The sequence below is a fragment of the Argentina silus genome (genome assembly GCF_951799395.1).
Source record: "Argentina silus genome assembly, chromosome: X".
Taxonomy (NCBI): Eukaryota; Metazoa; Chordata; class Actinopteri; order Argentiniformes; family Argentinidae; genus Argentina; species Argentina silus.
Window position 1 is genome coordinate 34,710,153 of NC_139653.1, and position 20,000 is coordinate 34,730,152.

The window sequence follows — 20,000 nt, forward strand, 5'->3', positions numbered from 1 at the left end:
ATTTAAATACTGTGGTTTTTAAGGGTGATATAAAAAGCAGAGGTCAGGGAAAAGCTCTCTCTCTTTTCCTGTGTCCTGTTATGAGGTTATCATCATGTTGTGAGTAGCATTGTTTTGGATGACCTGTGGTGATCTCTCTCTCTCTCTACTCTCTCTATTAGAATGTAACATTTTCTATAAAGTATTTGCCTTGTAATAGATGTATAAGTATATATTAGTATTAGTAGTATTATTAAAGCCTCATTTGATTCATTCTATTTGACCTTTCCTGCACTAAATCGGCAGATTCAACAGTTATTTGCACATAGTGATAAATAGAGATAATCTAATCTAACCTGATATTAACAAAATATAGCCAAAAGTCTCTGCCAAACCTTTTTGTGAAAACTGATATTATTATAAATGCTTTACACACTTCAAACCACAGCCACAGCCACTCCTTTTCTCTGAGAAACATGCTCATTTAGCTAATCTCTCCATTACTTCCTTTCTCTCTCTCTCTTTCTCTCTCTTTCCCCTTTCGTCTCTCAAACATTCCCTGCAGGTTTCAAAGTGCTCCGCCAAGCTTGATCAATGACTACCATTGAGCTGCCAGCAGAGTACTGTTTCCTGTGCTGAGCCAAAACAAAGTTCATGAACGGTGGGGCCGATTAGCAAGGCATAATGGAGAAAACCCCCTTGGGCTTGCGCTGGAGTTTGCTGGCGCACTCACCATTTTACCGTCTCTCAATCAAAGGATAAGGCTTTAAAAAGCCATTTCAACAGCCAACTCCTTCACATGATACAGGGGGGAAAACAATGCAAAATTACATCCTGTCCACTTCTATGTGGCTGCGAATTGTTAACAAGACCAAACTAGGGGGTTTTGTCTGGTATATAAAAATAGAACATAGCTGATTGTCAGTGTTTCATTTATAGGTAATTATCATCATTACATTTAGTGAAGGAAAAAGAGAAACTTTTGTTTTCCAAAATATCAAACATTTGTTTGATGCTTCTTTCAAAGTCACAGTGTTAACTCAACTACAGGTACCTGAACTAAACTGAACTAAATCTACTATGCATAGCACTTTAAGAGTGTGGACAAAGCCAAACATATTGTAGGTGTGTTGCCAAGCAACTAACCTCACACCAGGCACCAGAATACCAAGCACCAGAATCCCAAGCACCAGACTTCACCAGGCCACTGGTTTGATAACACATAATTGCACTCAAGTGGAGAAGGTAAGTTTTAATTATTCCAAAATATGACTCTGGTATATCTGTTATATCTGTAGCGATTCGACAGTGAAATTAGCTGGCAGATCATCACCTGAGATCATCTCTATCCAATCAAAATCTCATTTAGAAAAACAGTGGCCCATCCACTTTTTGCAATAATAATAACGCACTAACAAGATCCACAGTAATGCAGCGAGAGGTTCTTGATGAGTAGCTAAGCTGTGCTGATGTTGAGAGGTAGATCTGGTGTGCATGCATCACATAACGTCATGGGAGGAGGGAGCAGGGAGGGAAGGGGGAGAGAGATGCATTGATTTGGTTTTGTTTTTAATTAGGAGGGTACTGCACCTAGGGGGCAGTTTTCCTCAATCCTACCTACTGCCACTTTAAAAGTACTTTGTAATTACATGAGCTATCACTTATAGACGTTATAAGGTAAGGACCGATACTGTGTGGTATCATATTTTGGCCTAAATGTCTTTTTGATTATTTGGGATGAACATTAGGTGGTTGAGCGGGACCCTCAAACACAGCAATGCCATGCCAATGAATATTCATGCACGGTGTCTACCCAGAGTGCATTGTAACGACCCTTGTGCACTCTGTATAGATCATTTACAGAGGCCGTAGAGAGGGGAACTCTCTCCATTAGCACATAATGATGAATATTAATGAACTCTGTGTTGACAATAGTGTAAAGTGAAACCCTGGTACCCAAATGGAAACGGCAAGTATTACACAGGCCAGACCTGGTCCGAATGTGGGGGACCAGCCCAGACTAAAGATTTCAGTTCCTTACAACTGCACCAACTATAAACTCACTGGCTATCTAACTGGGTGTCTTGCATTACAATTTAGCTGAAGTCAAGCTGACAAACTCATGAGCTGAACTGTTATCACGGCCAGCCAGCTAGCTTGTTAGCTATGTGATTTGCTTAATGTCAGACAAAAATAGGGGCACAACTGACTGAAAATTATGGAGCAAGTCACATACCAGTACTGGGTGAGAGTTGGCACTTTGCTGATGGGCCAGCTCTGTTATGTGAAACGTGGCCCTGATATGTTCCTGTAGTTACTGGGCCATATTTGGTCTAAACGTGGGGGACCAGTGACCACTGCGTAAAGGTTGGAATTTCTGCTTATGGGCCAGCTCTGGTACTGTATGTAGTGTATAGCTATAACAATTTCACATTTCCCGTGTAGGTCTGAATGTGGAGGATCAGTACTGGGTGAGAATTGGCAGTTTGCTTATTGGGAAACTCTGGCTTTACATTTGTAGCACAAATACGTAACTGTAGTTGCTGGGTCACATGGATTTGCCAAGAAATACCATGAAAATTGTAATTCTGTGAAAGCTATTCCATGTCTCCCCTTGCACCCTATGTTCCTGCCTCCTCTCCCTTTACTTGACTAGCCCTAATCCTTACATGAGGAATGTTGATCCACTGATGGGAACAGTATAGCAATATTTAGACCTAGCCAATGAGAAGATGAATCATCAATTCTGTGATATATCTTGAAATGGATAAACTGGTGGTTTGGGTTTTCAAAGCACCTGTAAAATTGTCTCATACACAATCCAAGTCACATCCCAACTGAGCCAACAGTGTTTAGAAATGCAGACCATTTGGGGAAATCTACTCATCTCATCTGGTTAAGAAGAATTTGACTGTGGAACACTGACAGGCTCACAAAAACCAGATGAGAAAAAACAGACCATCTGATGAAATCTAGACTCATCTCATTTGGTTTTGATGAGTCTGTCAGTTTGGCCAGTAAAAAAATCTGACAAGATCTGAGCCATCAACTTGAGATAAGTCTAGATTTAATCAGACAGACCATCGGTGCCCCAGAATGTTAACAAATTACTGGACTGATACAACATCTATAGACTCACGTGTGGCCAATTAAGACACAACACACCTGATGCCCCTCCACTTATTAAGGCGGTATGTAAGCTCAGTGTAAATGGTGGAAGTTCTTTGATGGGAGTTCTTTGGCAGGAGGCCAAAGGCTAGGCTGCTTATGCATTTGTTTAGATTGCTGTGTTGCTGTTAAGATGGGTAGTGTTCTTGTAATTAGTCATTTTATTTTCACTTTTCAAGTCCTAAAGGTATTTGTATCGTTGTCATAAATGTTCTTCAGTTAAATTGTAGTTAACCTGACTAGAATGGATTTTGTCCAGTATGGAACATTCAAGGCAAAGATCAGGCTCAGGTATGACAGCCAGAGCTGGCCCACTTCTGGCTCAGGCAACAAATTCGTACTTGGGCTACATTCACATGCCAGCCAAGGCCTGGTGTTTTCATGGCAAAAATAAGGCTTAGGAATGGCAGCCAGAAGCGTCCCACTTCTGGCCCAAGGAAACAAAGTTGTACTTGGGTCACATCCGGATGGCGGTAGAAAACAGACCTGAGCGGGATCTGGGCCTTCATTTCTCTGCTGAATGGGTACTATCCTTGGTCTGCATTGATTTTTTTAATAGTTTCATGCCATGTTCTATTCGACTTTAATAGATTGTACTATGATTACTGCACTCCATAGACTCCAAAACATGCAGGTAATGAGTTTGCTGAATTTGGGGAGCTTATCTGTACCTACATGTTCAATAGTCCAGACCTCCTGCAGTTTAGGGAACCTACTGACCTTTAAATCCTGAGCAGAACAGCTTGTATGGTTCACCGTAGCTGATGATAGGTCAAACACTCTGACCTTACTGATCTGGTATCAAGTTTATTCACTCCCTATTCTATTCCATGTGTGTAATATAGTGCAACATAGGCATCTGTGCTTTAGGTGAAACGTTGGCCCACTTACTGGTAATGACATAATGAATAACACTTTACATTAAGCTAAGTGCTTAGCATAACCAGAATATAATTACTCTGTAGGCTGCTGGCCTATATGACACAATGACACAGTTGTAATAAGAGGAAATAGGACACATTCTATTTCGATTAGTAACTAGTGTGTAGTTACTACTAGTTACTGGTAGGCTTACAGTGTTGTAGTTCCTTCAAGAAATTGAAATGGCATTCAATGAAAATCGCATCAGCTCACTTTTTTCATTTGAGCATTGAAAGCTTCCCTGTTTAATAAACTCTGAATACACAGCAGACACACTAACATTCCCTGATCCCACTTTCTCATTGAGTTGTGCATGATAGTAATATAACATAAGGTACCGGAAATCGTCTCATCATTCATCCCAATCTTGCTCCACCACCAGTTCTCATGTAGGTTAATGACATCACCAATACTCGTTGGTCTCTGTGTTTGGAATTTAATGGTTTCTCACCAGGAATGATAAAGGCATTAGAGGAACTTCTCTTCTATAGTCATCCCAGTGCCTTGATGCCCCGTGTCATACACCCTCTGATTGAGAGGTTTCCCTGATAAGAAGTGTGATGTTGACCCCATCCTAATGGAATGCGGCCTATTTATTGACAGTCTGTGACATCCCTCGGGCATAACCTTCCCGAGCTGGAGAGACAGATGGATATCCTACTCTCTTCTGACAAATAGTGCAGGTAAACTGAAGATAGGGGAAGGGTATAGGGGAAGGGTATAGGGGAAGGGTATAGAGGAAGGCTATAGGGGAAGGGTATAGAGGAAGGGTATAGGGGAAGGGTATAGAGGAAGGGTATAGGGGAAGGGTATAGAGGAAGGGTATAGGGGAAGGGTATAGAGGAAGGGTATAGGGGAAGGGTATAGAGGAAGGGTATAGGGGAAGGGTATAGAGGAAGGGTATAGTCAGAGAAATGAGCGAGCCACGCCAACACTCGGAGAGGTATTGTAGCCGTTTACCGCTATCGAATACACAGTGCTACCGCTAATGCCACACTCCACTAAGTGATTAACCACTTACTCTAACATGGCGGCGTGAATCTTAGCTAAACACTGTTAATCCACTGATAAATAACAGGCAACCTGACAGTATCACAGGCAAGGCTGTGTATACTATTTCACAATGCATGATGATAAATATTCCAAGGAGTCGAATCAGACAGCCATGTTGCTGGAATAGTGTCTCAACAGACAGCCAGGTAACTGAAATTGTCTTAATCCAGACAAAACAGACACTAGTGAATTTAGATGCTTGTCTACATCTCCAGCCTGCAGGCTTCAGACAGCCACTGATAAGATGTGTGTTTTAACCCCCCCCCCCCAAATTAGAAGTGAGCTGCAGAGAGACAATCCGTAACCTCAATTTTACAAAAGAAACCAGTTTCATAGGGTACTTAAAACATTGCCTAAATGGCATGTGATCACCCCATGTTTGTGAATGGAGGGATGTTGATTTTCTGCTGCCTCGTTTACACCTACTTGGCAAAACACGATTAACAGAGGGAGAAGGGTTTTTTACATGTTGAGGACATTGTGGAAATCAATCGCACCATTGCCTTTTTTCTCAATTTGTTTGAGTTAACCTGCGTTATTATGTTTGCCTTTTTAGACACAAGCAGGAATACAAATACCCTGACCTTTCCAGAACGGCACTGTAGTAGATAAAAACAGCACAGTTTTGTGTTGAGGGGCCTCAGACACAGCTCTCCATAAAATATAGGGCTCCAAAGAGAGCAGAACAGAAAACAACATGACATGGCTGATGTGAACCCTGTCCAAAGACACAAGGCACTACACAAAAGCACCATGCTCTTACAAAAATATGTGCACTACACAAAAGCACTCCTACCCCAACAAACAAAAAGTCTGGAGGCAACGGCCACTTGAGGCAAAAAGTTTGCTCTACTAAAATAGATAAAATAGAATATTCAGTCTTCGTCTTTTATGTGCTCTAGATACAAAAACACCACCAACACAAAAGTGTTAACCTTGAGCCAAAACAGGTTATCATCTTGTGCTGTAGCCATTCCCTTGAATAATCAGGAAAAGTGATTCAATCAAAATATGTGATATTTTGTGTATAAAGTGGTGACTGATTTTCAGCATGTGGTTGTCAAAAAACAGGTAATCACATGTCCGAACATACGAGAGTAATGTGTGTAATGAGTAATCCATTAAGAAGAAGTTTAAGAGCAAAAAAAGGATCTGACTGGAGGAGCATAAGTACCCAGGTGTCTTTTAGACTGGAATAATGATAGGATTAAAACAAGATGTGAAGGAAGTGTTGGCTGCTATCACTGTGTAGTACATTGTATGTGTATTTAATCAAATTAATTCACATGCAGTATATATTAGAATTGCTAATACATTGGAATGATAATCGCTTTCTCATGTAATTTCACCTTATCATTAATGAAGAGAGTTTAAGGGCACTGAATCACAATAATACTACTTTTTTTTAATCAATTATATTCCAGCAGTGAGAGGGATATAGTTATCACAGCCCCACAGGCTAATATGATCATGGCATGTGATGCTAGAGAGTTGAGCTTTAGCACACGCACACCTGACCTTTTCAGTCAGCTGCTTATCACCGTGACAATCTCCCAACGCTATTTTATACAGCTAATTAAGCCCGGAGTCATGGATTTGTATCAACATACTGTATCCCTGCCGGCGTTGCCTGATGCCATAGCGGTTGATTAATATCTGACCGGGTGACGGTTTGCGGGGATACTGCGCCTGGCGTACGCTACACCAACAGCCTAATGGGCGGGCAGGGGGAGCCAACGAGCCCGGAGGAAGGCGGTGAAGAGAAACATTTCTAATTAAAACGAAATCTGTAGGAAATTAAACTCTGATAGATAAGGTCAACACGAGAGGCCATGATGAATACATCAGCATAATGAAAAGTAAACGCCATGGAGACACTCAGCCATTACCACAACCAACAGGCAATTACAACAACATTGTGAGTGGGAAACCACACCCGCTCACAGCCACACAGGAATGTTCATTACTAAGAAATATCCTCCCTCTGAGGGACGCAGAGAACATTAAAATGTTATCTTTTTTATGGATTTTTACTTTGTCAATTCAGTTCTATCTCACATTGTATTGTAAACAGACATCAAAGACAAGACTAACAGACATCCTTCCAAAGAGAGAGAAAGACAAACAGACAGACAGTAGACACCTGAACAGACATCAACGACAGACAGACCAGCCTTCTCTACAGTATCTCTTACCATATCACCGCCCTCTCTATGGCCAGTCCCTTCCTCTCTGGCTCTTTCCTCTCTCTTAGCCACTCCGAGTGTTTGTCTGCCTCTCCTTTGAACCTTCAAGATAGTTGCTAACTTTCTTTTTTATCTCCTCAGTGCTCTCTGCTGCCTTTTTTGCCTCACAGAACAACATGACAGGAAACACACTGGTGACACCATACCCCTTGTTTGTTGTGTTTGTTGTCTCCTAAAGGAGGAGGGGAACACAGCAACACTAAACGGAAATGAAATGATAACAGTTGTCATGTTCCACAAATTATTCAGAGGAAGCTGTTTTTTGCACAATAAAAAACAGCTCATTACTCAAACAGCTCATAGCCAAGGTGACTGCGCATCTGCCAAGGCCACCACTCACCTGTCCCTCTCAGACACAGACCTCCTCACCTCTACTGCACACTAATAAAGAACATGTCTGCTCACCTGTCACAGGAAATATTTAGAGGACGTTTCTGAACAGATCCTCAACCCCAGCTGAATACTCTCACTATCTGAGAACAACCTGAATATTCTCTATGAACGGCACTCAATATTTTAGGCTGAACAAACCCTGAGCTAACCCAAAGGTAACCCTGTCAAATCACAATGATTCTCCATAAGTAGAGCAAGCATGTGTATGCATGCACACGCACACACAGCCTCAGGTCAGTATGCAGTACTCTGTAGTGACATCAGGGTCAGTTTTCAATGGCTTCTCGTGCATATCAGATTTCACATTCTGTCTATCTCCTCTCTTTTCCTTCTTTTACTCCCACTCTCTTTTACTTAATTTCTGCTCTTTTGCCTGTGTTTTCACAACAGTAATCATACAGAGCCCATAATGTTTATCTTCCGCTGATATGAGGCATTTGCTGTTTTGTGTTGTCATGTTGTTGTTGTGAATGCAACCCTATTTTAGGAGCTGGGCAGAGATACAACCTACATTAACCTGCATAGATACAGTACGCAGGTAAAGCCTGAATGCAACCACCTAGAGCCACTCCACCACCCTTACCCTGCTAGGGAGAGAGAGAGAAAAGCGTGTGTGTGTGTGGGGGGGGGTTATCTATTACAACCTCATTGTTATACATGAACAGAAACCTAAAAGCCACCGGTGAATAGTTGGATATTACCTGAAAGCACGCAGACAACCACTGCAAATGCCATCATGAACCCCATCTATCAAGTTTTTTCATTGGGTATTATCTGCCATTATCTGCTTGGATAATAATGCATTAGTGGAGCCTCTGTAGCCTTATTATTATTCCTCACACAGTGGTGTGTGAATATATCCACACATGCTAACATGTTATAACTGTGCTTATTACTAACAGAGAGGAGTTGAAATGGTGACAGATGGTCCATCAAAGGCCAGTCACAATATTGATATTCAGCTACCTTGACAACAGCCAATTTAAAATCACAGGAAGACACATGCTTTTGTTCCTGGCACATGTTCACAACACTTTGTGCAGCCTACCCACAGAGGGATTCGTGAAGAGAATGTTACATTATGTCAAAAAGGTAGTACTTATCAGCTCCTTGGGTAGGAGCTCATTTTATTCTGAGTTTTTGGAGTGGAGTGTGTGTCATTGAGAGAGAACTTCTACCAGCTTTTGATCCTCTGAGAATATTAATGATTGCTGTGGGACGCCTGAGGCGAACTCTGAAAAAGGATAAAAACACATTCAGTAAATAAAACGCTTCAAAGTGTAATCCTGTTAGATGGTTAGGCCACCATCTTGTGTGGAGATGTGTGTTGTGCACAATCATTTGGTTACAATGTGTGTGTGTGTGTGTGTGTGTGTGTGTGTGTGTGTGTGTGTGTGTGTGTGTGTGTGTGTGTGTGTGTGTGTGTGTGTGTGTGTGTGTGTGTGTCTTGAGAAATTGCAGAGTTGCCACTTGGAGGTGTTCCTTTCGGTTTTAATCTCTGTGTTAGCCAATCCAACAGGTAACTAGCGTGATATTCTCTCCCTGATTGGTAGTAGCCGAAATCCAATTTGCATAGTATAAAGCTGGTTCCTAAGGGTGTGCCATACTCATATTTGTAATTTTATCGGTTTTATCAAACCTGAAACTTGTCATTGGATTTACTTGTCATCGTAACTTCTTGTGATCATATATGATTTAACCTACTGGTTCCTATCCTGGGTGCATTGTCCTACGGTCAAATTGCCCCAGATGTCGCCAACTTCCATTAAAAATTACTGATTTCCAGCCGTTTTGTCGGCCTTCATCACATGCACGCATGCACACCCGCACACACCTACATTGTTTATGGTCATACTTTGGTCATAATGTACAGTCACACTAAAACTGTGGTTGAACAGTATCATGACCACAGAGCCCTTGGTTGGGCTGTACTAGGGAGAGAGCTGCAGCTTTCAATGAAAGGAGCACAGCTTTAAAAAACACCACCCTCCTCCACACCAGGCACCATGCGGCCAAGAACATACACACACACACACAAACACACACATAAACACGCACCACCCGGAGACAGACAGGCTTCACCGGTGGCTAAACTCCTGACGTGTCTGACAGGCTGACAGTTCTTTTCATTTCTGTGGAGAAGTGTCTGAGAGATGGCTGATCAGGAACGCAGACGTGAACATATTGGTCGGTCGGCCTGTTTGTCTGTCTGTCTGTTATATTTCCGACATGGTGTCAGCATTTTCAGCAGTAAAGATTATATAAAAGCAAAGGAAAATTTCAGCGATAATCTGGCAGTCCCCTGCTAAATATGTTTGTATACTGTATATCTGCACATATACACTCACCAAACACTTTATTAGGAACACCTGTACACCTTCTCATGGTGGAGGTGGTGTAATGGTGTGGGGAATGTTTTCTTGGCACACTTTGGGCCCGTTAATACCAATCAATCATCGCTTGAATACCACAGCCTATTTAAGTATTGTTGCTGACCATGTGCATCCCTTCATGACCATAATTTACCGATCTTCTAATGGCTACTTCCAGCATGATAATGCACCATGTCACAAAGCAAAAGTCGTCTCAAACTGGTCATGGCATGAACATGACAATGTGACCTTCAGTGGCCTTCCCAGTCACCGGATCTGAATCCAAAAGAACACTTTTGGGATGTGGTAGAACGGGAGATTCACAGCTTGAAAGTGCACCTGAAAAATCAGGAATTGCGTGATGCTATCATGTCATCATGGACCAGAATTTCAAAGGAATGTTTCCAACATCTTGTGGAATCAATGGCATGAAGAATTGAGGCTGTTTTGAGAGCAAAGTCAAGTGGTGAGTGTATATCAGTGGGGTATTACCAAGATCGCTGAGTGAACACAAACATAAAGTAAACATGTACCGCCCTCTCTCTCTCTCTCTCTCTCTCTCGCACTAGTCCAGCTATTCACACTACAGATGTATTTCATGAACTACTGTAAATGCTCCATCAATAACATAATGATGGTGTGCTAGGTACACTAGGTAGGTAATCTGAAAGTATATGCAACTGGGCACAATACGTGTTGTTGTTTTTTTGTGAATAAAATAGTCCACAGCCAAATCTGTACCATTAAATACAACATTTTAGATGTTTCTTTGTGCAAGATCTACAGATAAGTCGGTTGTAAATTCCCGATGTGTCTCAGATTTTGTTCCGTGTGCAACTGCCCAACTGACACTGGCTCTTTGCGGGCTGGAGTGTGCGGGGCCCCTTAGCTCATATGACAAAACATGAACTCTCTCCTGCCCTTCATGCATTACTTGAACAAAATGTGTGTGTTACATATAATACAAGCAAAGTCAAGCATGTAAAACACAGCGGTGTGTTCCTCCTATCACCAGTCTGTGCCATCTGGTCGAGCACCTCCACACCAAACTAGAATAGAATAGTATAGAGACAGTATTATTTTCCTAAAATAGAAAATAACACCATATTCTGTACAATGGATGTACACAGTGCATGTAGCCTACAGTATAGATAATTGGCAGGTGCATTATATACGATTGTAGTAGTCACCGTCTCTGGTTTTCTTTTCGGGTTCACTGCTGATGGCCACCGTGGGATGCATGGTGATGAGAATGTAGACATTCTTTCTTGGCTTACATCTGTAAACTGTGAGGGTTGTTTTCCTTGCAGTTCCTTGTGCATGGGTCTCGTGTCCTCATCATCAAAACACGTGTACCCTGGTGTATGCCAGTCTTTGTGGAAACTGTCATCAGTTCTCCAAAAGCTCTCCAATTCCATAGACCATGGACCTTGCACCGTATTCCCCATGGATATATAGGAGACAAATGAATTGTTGCAGTTCTGGGCTGACAGACCAGAAGTGCATACAATGATTTCGATTCAACAAGGAATCCATCCTCTACCTCTGCCGACTGCTGTCAGGCGACCTGGAGGGCCAGATCAACAATCCCCATTCCATCCATACACGTTACTGTGAGCATGCCTGCTCCTCCAATACTGTCATTGCCGGTGGACCACCACCGGTTGTGCCACGTGAGGCATAGTTCCGTGCCAACTCCGCCTTGACATTGGTGTGCTGATCTCTCAATTTATGCTTAAGTTCCTTGATGTTCCACTTACAGCGGCCCACCAAGTTGACTGCCTCCGTTATCTTTGCTCAAATTGTCCGATTATGTGTGTTGTCGACCGCAGATTATTTGGGCCCAAACAGGACTGAATTATGCTTTATCATCTGAGTGGTGAGGACTTCAAGCTCCTCCTGAGAAAAGTCTGGCTCGCACTGCTTTTTAACTTTCTTCTCCATTTTTTATGAGCCCAATACATGATTACGCAGGTTCCTTTTTGTATACCTGGCTGATTGCGTCAAAAGGTTTACAGGAGACAGGCGCTCATTTGTGAGACCAGTGGATCATATTATTACATGAACAAGAAACCGTAATTTCAAGCATTTATTTGCTCAGGAAACATTTAATTGGGGCAGTTTGTGTGCTAAAGCTTAAAATGCAACAATAGTTATCTATGTATTAAAGACCATTAATTAGCTATTATTTATGAGTTCCCTGGTTGTAGCTTTTTACATATTTTGACAATATTGTACTATTAAAGGCACAAACCTTTTAAAGGAATTACTCAGGACTCATGAAGAAACATAGAGAACACATATAGAGAACACATCCTATCCTAGAGAACACATATATAACATTATTGTTGGCCATCGGGGGGCAGATGCTTCAGGGGGCTGCAATTATTTTTTTTTAAATGGAAGGCCGAACTAAGCAGGTGCATAGTTGAGGTCTGAATATGAATACATGTTCACACATATTCTTTCTGTGGAATGAATTACGCACATGCGTAATTGCACAAAGTCTGAATAAGGCCCATAAAGCAGTGTTAATCCATGGACAGCTGTCTATAGAGTTATCTCCTGTCACCCCCATCCCCCTAATCATCCACTACTAGGTCCACAGCTAGAGCCGGATTAGAACATGCCGCCAAGCACTGGACTGGCCAACAAACAGTACACACAAACACTTAGATGACGAGTGTGCACACACGCAGACACACACACACACATTTACATTTACATTTATGGCATTTAGCAGATGCTTTTATCCAAAGCGACTTACAACAAATACATTTGTTTAAGTAAGTGAATCATCTATCCATCAGTCATCATAAGATAAAGTAATCAATGCTCGGACCAGGGGCCATAGGCAGTCACAATGCTAGAAGAAGTTTTTTTTTTTTTTTTTATTAATAGGAGAGAATCACACACATACACACACACACACAGACACATATGTACAATATACTGTACATACAGTATAGATGCTTGGTAAAGTGACTTGCAGAGCGGATGTAACTGCATGGTCAGAGGTATACAATATTTCTGAATTCTACTTAACCTCGCAGGTTATTGATAGAAGACTGGAAATGAACTTGGTGTCAGGTGTGACATGGCGCTAATCTGTGATAAGAGTTTGCCATATCCACCTTACCACAACAAGGCATGAAAAACATGTTATCTTTCTGCAGTCAGAGCTGTAGACACACATACATGCACACACAAGTGTGCAAGTGAATACAAATGCTAACATATCCCTCTCACTATCATCAACAGATCAACTCAATATTTTCAACATATGTCAAGAGTGTCTGTAGCAGGCTAGGCTACATGCTACTGGTTGACATTAGGAGGGCTTGAATAACTGGTAAGAACAAGACATTCGTATCTACAGTCTCAGCTCAGAGAACTTGCTTGGTTGTAGTTTCATAAAATTCAAGAGAACACAAAATCAGAAGGAAAAAAACAGAGAAAAATGTTGTGACATTTCATGTGTAGGGGAAAAGACAAATGGCTGTAATCTCATACACGATTCTTTATAATGAAACACAGTGATGCATGGTATGAGGGTGTACATGGTATGAGGGTGTACATGGTATGAGGGTGTACATGGTATGAGGGTGTACATGGTATGAGGGTGTACACCACCCATTTGCTAGGATAACATCTGCTAATGTCTGCTTCTTACTCTATGTGACTATAGGAACACTGCCTTAGAAACAGGACAACATTCTCATTGTCCAAGGCAACAGAGAGGCTGAGAGTCACTACTGAAAAGTAATCAAGTCATTTTCAGATTATAACGCTATGATGCTCTGAGCCAAAGTAAGAAAAAGGGTGATAAAGCTCCTTGTCACCACCCCAAACAACCTCACTGTCACCACCACAACCAGCCTCACGTTCATTACTATAACCAACCTCACTGTCACCACCACAACCAACCTCACTGTCACCACCACAACCAGCCTCACTGTCACCACCACAACCAGCCTCACTGTCACCACCACAACCAGCCTCACTGTCACCACCACAACCAGCCTCACTGTCACCACCACAACCAACCTCACTGTCACCACCACAACCAACCTCACTGTCACCACCACAACCAGCCTCACTGTCACCACCACAACCAGCCTCACTGTCACCACCACAACCAACCTCATTGTCACCACCACAACCAACCTCATTGTCATCACCACACACTGTAATCACCATAATGTACCTCATTGTCACCCCAGCCACAGTTTTACAGTCACCACCATAACAGAACTGACATTGTGTAACCCGCAACCCCTCTCCCAGTAGGAGCGAGGTGCCCCGTATTGATCAGTATTCCAGGTGAGGCCTGGACCCATGAATATTTAAGCTCCACACAGGCTCGCCATGGAGCACAGCGTAAAGAGATACTGCCTCCAGTTCAAAGGCCTCTTAGCATCAAACGGAATGCAGGTCTGAAGCAATTTCAAGAGAGTAAGAGAGAGAGAGAGAGAGGGAAAGAGAGAGGGTGCAGGGACAGAGAGAGAGATAAGAAGGAAAGACACAGGGAGCAAGACAGTGGACAGGGAAAGGTTGCAGTGGGTTATATACTGTAAAATTGGAATTAAGTTTTTGTTGGTAATATTGTAGCCTTGTGTGATTTTGTTATGTTGTTTATCAAAAGAGTGCCCGCACGCCCGCACACAAGCGCATACACACACACACAGTCCCCAGATCAGACCTACCATATCATTTTATGTTTCATATTTTTTACATCTATTGGTAAAGTCTATATGGTTTGATATTCCTTGATAAGAGGTAAAAGTTGTAAGATACGGTTCATACATTCATATGTATGTGGAACATAGGACCTTGAAGTTGTTGATCAGGAAAGTGTTGATCATATGAGAGAGAGGTCAATCCTCCTTCTGTCTCCCCAGCTGCTCACACCACACTCTCTACCCTATTAGTCACAAGCCTAACTCACTTCAACTCCATCACACACGCACACGCACACGCACACGCACACGCACACTCACAAAATGAGCACCTCTGTTCATTCTTTTAGATAGGGGTACAGTAAACTGGAAAGAATTACCTTGTCACAGGCATTTCCAGATTTCAGCATTCCATTGGAAAAAAACACTTACATTCACATGACCCTGCATTCATACAAGCTTTGCTGTCGTTAACATTATTTTCTTCTTATTAATTATTCTTTCAAAACTGCAATTTTATAAAGGTCAGTAATGTCACAACCACAGCACAGGTAGGTAAATGATGCATGGGTCACGTCCATGCAAGTGGGTTGTTTTCTGTACTTATTTCCAGTTTACTGCACCCCTATCTAAAAAATAAATGAGCAGAGGCGACTTTACTCATAGAAATGTCTTCAAATCTGTAATGTGAGTCGTCATTTAGCCGGCTGCTACCTTTGAAGCTAAGTCACCACTAGGCTTGTGTCTGTGTCATAATTCTCAAACCGGTATACCTTCCCACCAAAATACCTGCTACACCGGTAATACCTTCAAAACATAAAATGAAAAATGCAAATTCTACTAAGCGTAATCTTTGTGCCACCTGCCACAGCGGCACACACTGAATCATCAAACAAGCACAACAGACTTTGAGTGCACAAGGTGACAGCATAAGTTTTCCTAAAAAATCTAGTGGCCTATTCAATTAACAAATGTAAAAGTGGCAGTTAATGTTGAATGATGTTTTGAAGCGTTTAACATCTCTGCAATGCCAAGAAGTCAACACGTCAGGTGTGTGCACTGGCTGCTAGCTTTAGAATGTTTTTTTTCCCTCTCTCTCTGGCTACCATAGCAGGCAAACAATAATCCACAGTGTTATTGATCATGCCTTGCACATTGCATATGCTATTTTAATCATTTAATAAATGTCAGTTCCTGCGCTTGGTGGGTGTAATGGGAAAATAACAATATGGCTGGTGTAGCGGGAATTACACCGATGTAAGCTTAGTAAAAAAGGTAAAACCTTCCACCAGTCCAACGCTAGTCACCACCTTATGCCTACCAATCTGCAATTAGGTTTCTACAACATCCAAATGTAAAAAGAAATAAGCTTAGTCACAAATAGGGTGAGGGGCAGCCGTGAGGAGAATAACTGGCTTGTTTTTTTACTGTCTATCCCCATAAAAAAAAACTAAAGAAACTATGTCCTTCACTCTTGTTATCGTCAAAATAAATATATTACAGCCATGCATGATCAGACTGCAGAGAGGGAGGGAGGCTGAGTGAGGGAGAAAGAGGGGGAGAGAGAAAGAGAGTGGGGAGGGGGGACACTCATCCATTTTTCATGGCTCTTCACTGGAGCTGAACCTGGCAGACCGTAGAGAAGGAGCAAGGGAGTGAATGCTGAGGGCGGAGGGAGAGAGATGAGGAAGAGGAGAGGAGGGAGAATTCCATCACCACCCCAGATATCTTTCCTCTCTCTTTTCCCAGTTTTTTTTATACAGTAATCCCCCTGAACAAGGCTATACTCTGTCCCTATATGTCAAAGACTATCTTTGCATGTGGCTTCTTTCTCTGTTCTTGTTGTAGTTTAATGTAGTCCTTCAAACCCTTTGTTATTGTACCTAATGGATCCTACAGAGCACTTGCTGAAAGATCAGGTCAGGAGAGGTGATCTGCAGTCCAAATCATTACAGGTCTCCACAAATCTCTCCACAACAATAATACTGTGGTCACAGTGTGCTCTGAATTAGGAAACTGATATTTCTGACTTGGAAACTCATTGTACATAGATGATACCAAAGTGTTCCACTCTGACAGTATCAGAATCAACCTATAGGAAGCTCTATGTAAATAACAAGTTGGTATGAACACTGCTTAATCTTATTAAAAAGTGACTAATGGTAACCCCCATTATTGAAACCTAAGCACTGACCCAGAGGAAAAGATACAATCTTTAATTGCATTCTTATATTGTTACTCTTATCTAATCATGTATATAATTAACCTGTGTGTATACATGTGTGCGTGGGTGTGGGTGTGTGTATCTGTGTCTATGTCTCAGAGAGACAATCATGGACCTGGCGTAGGGAGCGGTGGCTTAAGGGGAGGGATTATAGATAACCTTTCAGATACTAATCTTCTCCGTTATGACTTCCATATCTTGCCCCGTAAATTATGCTAATACAACATTTGTGTTACTACATTGGTCTTAACCTGCGGATGGCCAAGTTAGACAGAGAGCAAGAGAGACATGGTGTGTGTTAGCATGTGTGTGTGTGTGTGTGTGTGTGTGTGTGTGTGTGTGTGTGTGTGTGTGATTGTGTGCATAAGAGAGAGTAGTTTCATTATAGACTCTGATTGCAGCTCTACATCTCCCCCCTCTAACTCTCTCTTCCTCCTTCTCTCCACATTACAAGGCCTCCTCTCCTCTTATTCCTTATTAATGAGATGCATTAAAATGGGAAGGCCTGATCCCCCCCTCTCCTCTCGATGTGATTACAGTGTAGTCATGTGCTGCATGCTCGTGACCATATGTCCATACAGCCAATCACATCATATCCATAATAGCACACCACACTAACCAGGCCAATGGGGAGTGGTAGACCCACAGAATAGTAGCTACTGGCTTGCGAAAGCCAACACAAAAGTCTAACTGCTACTGAGTAGAGTGAAGAGTGATGATGTTGGGTATGATGATTGGTCCAGTGGAGTCCATACACAGCCAAGAAGGGGGTGCTTCAAATCCATGCCCCCTCCATCCATCTTGTTCTCCCCATCTCTCTCCTCCACCCTGTCCTCCCTCTCTACCTCTCTCTCTCTTTGTCCCTGTGGAGGGTCCAGCACTGTCAGCTGATTCCTCCCAATAAAGCCCAAAAGTAGCTGTGCTCGGCTGATTCACATGATAAGACCATGAATACATCCAATATACATGAAGAGAGGGTGGGGGAGAGAAAGGGAGAGAGAAAGAAAGATACTGTAGAGAGAGGGGATGAGGAGGAGCATGAGGAGAAAGCAGAGAGATAATGAGGGTGATAAGTAAGGTAGATAGAGCGAGAGAAAATATTCAGAGACAAGAGCGTTTGTTGGCAGGGGGTTGGCAGCTAGCTGGCAGCAATTTGGGAGCACGGGAAAACTGTGTGAGTGAGAGAATGGTGTTTGATTAGACAGCTATAAAAAAATAAAAAGAAATATGAGAATGTGATTGAATTTGTGTGACGACACATACCAAGGTCATGAGATATGGTGGAGGCACATGTTGTCGTATATGCAGATGTTGTCACATTGTCAGGCGTGCTGCATTGTTGCCAAGAAGCAGTGTAATGGCAACTGCAATGTGACATGAGAGGAAGGGGTTGCATCTGTTAATAATAGGTGAGTTGCATCTGTTAATAACTTTTCCTGACCACATGACCTGGCCAGGAAAAACACCAGGTCCTAATTATAGGAAGTGGCATTCCATCATTCATGGCTCTGTTGAAATTAGACATTCATCCATGTCTGACAATTGTAACACAGTTTACTGTTGGCAAATTAATTTATTTGTTAAAAAATTAGCTTGGGATCATAATACATTCACATTGTTGCTTTGATTGATTTTCCTTGTGTATAGAAGCTATAAAATGGGTTCCTAACTTGTTGTTTTTGCGATTGGATGGCTAGTTCACTGCTACTGTTTTCTACCGTGGTGGGGCCGGGTGGGGCTGGTCCCTCTCGGTCAATGAAACGCGACAAGAGGCGAAAAAATAACATATTGCTCTTCATTTTGACAAGGCAATGGTCAGACTAGTAGTTGAATTAGTAGCTGTATTGCCAGTTAATGTCTAGACTTTACGTGGGTATTGGTAAAGGTTGTTCACCAACTTGACTAAAAGCTACTGAAAGATATCAGTAACTTAATCAACTTACTCAATCATGGTCCAGGTACACAAACTTCTGAACTGGTTGTGTATTATGAAAGGTTGTATTTTGCATATTATTTCTGGTATGGGAATATACAGTATAGTGCATAGAACAGCATTTACTGTATGACAGGTGATGTGTTTTGTATGACTGTGCATCTAGAGGCACTGGTGTTAAAAAAGGCACTGGTTATAGGCAATAAGGGCCCAGTTGTATCTTGGTAATGTAAAGTATACTGTAGGTCCTGAAAAAGCAGCATTTCATGCCTTGCTGCAGTAAGGTACTATAAATGTGACTCGTTTGCAGTATGATGTAACAGTGCCCTGTCGCACCAAGTTCACAAGCAATCCTCTTACAAAAATCTGCACAATGAAATATATTGTGAGAAATATGCCCCCGAACATGCAATTATCCGCTCAGCAGCAATTGTTTTGACAGTACTGCAGCAACTGTTTTTATTACGCTGCAGTGTAGCATTACTTCTCAGGACCTTTGTTGTCCATTGGGCAAAGCTTCATAACTCAAAAATAACCGACTGCTATCCAACAGCTCATTATGATTCATAAGGAAATGACCTTGTCCAGATTTTTTACAGAGCAATCGAACCTCAATAAACGAACCAGGCATGTATATGCCAAGGGCTGGGAGCTGTCCAACACCAAGTCCGCAGCCAGCCGGCACTCAAACCGGTAAAGAACGATTCAAAAACCTTTGGAAAAACCTGGCTGAGGGCTCTCAACAGAGTGAATAGCACATCAGATAAAGCCCTCATCTTAATCATAGAGTGCTGAAGCTGAATCATAAACTCCCAAACGTAGCTAGATTAAACATTTCCATTTAAATGAAAAGGGAGGAGAGGGGGAGTGAGAAGGAGGGAGGGTTAAGGTGAAGTCCTACTCCTTAGAGCACAATCCCAACTGAGGATGTGTAATGGAGTTCTAGGAGGAAAGGGGGAACCCTAGGAAAGTCCAAGTGGAGGAGGTGGGAGAAAAGAGGGGGTGAGAAAGAAAGCCACAAGCACACTGTCC

General features: G+C 42.2%; 1 protein-coding gene across 1 annotated transcript in view; it reads right to left on the bottom strand.

Moving 5' to 3' along the window:
• The window catches only part of LOC310822352 (calsyntenin-2-like), a gene marked incomplete at both ends in the record, with an annotated part of 149,366 nt that overhangs the window by 114,288 nt on the left and 15,078 nt on the right, over positions 1-20,000 (bottom strand). The gene's annotated exons all lie outside the window — the stretch shown is intronic.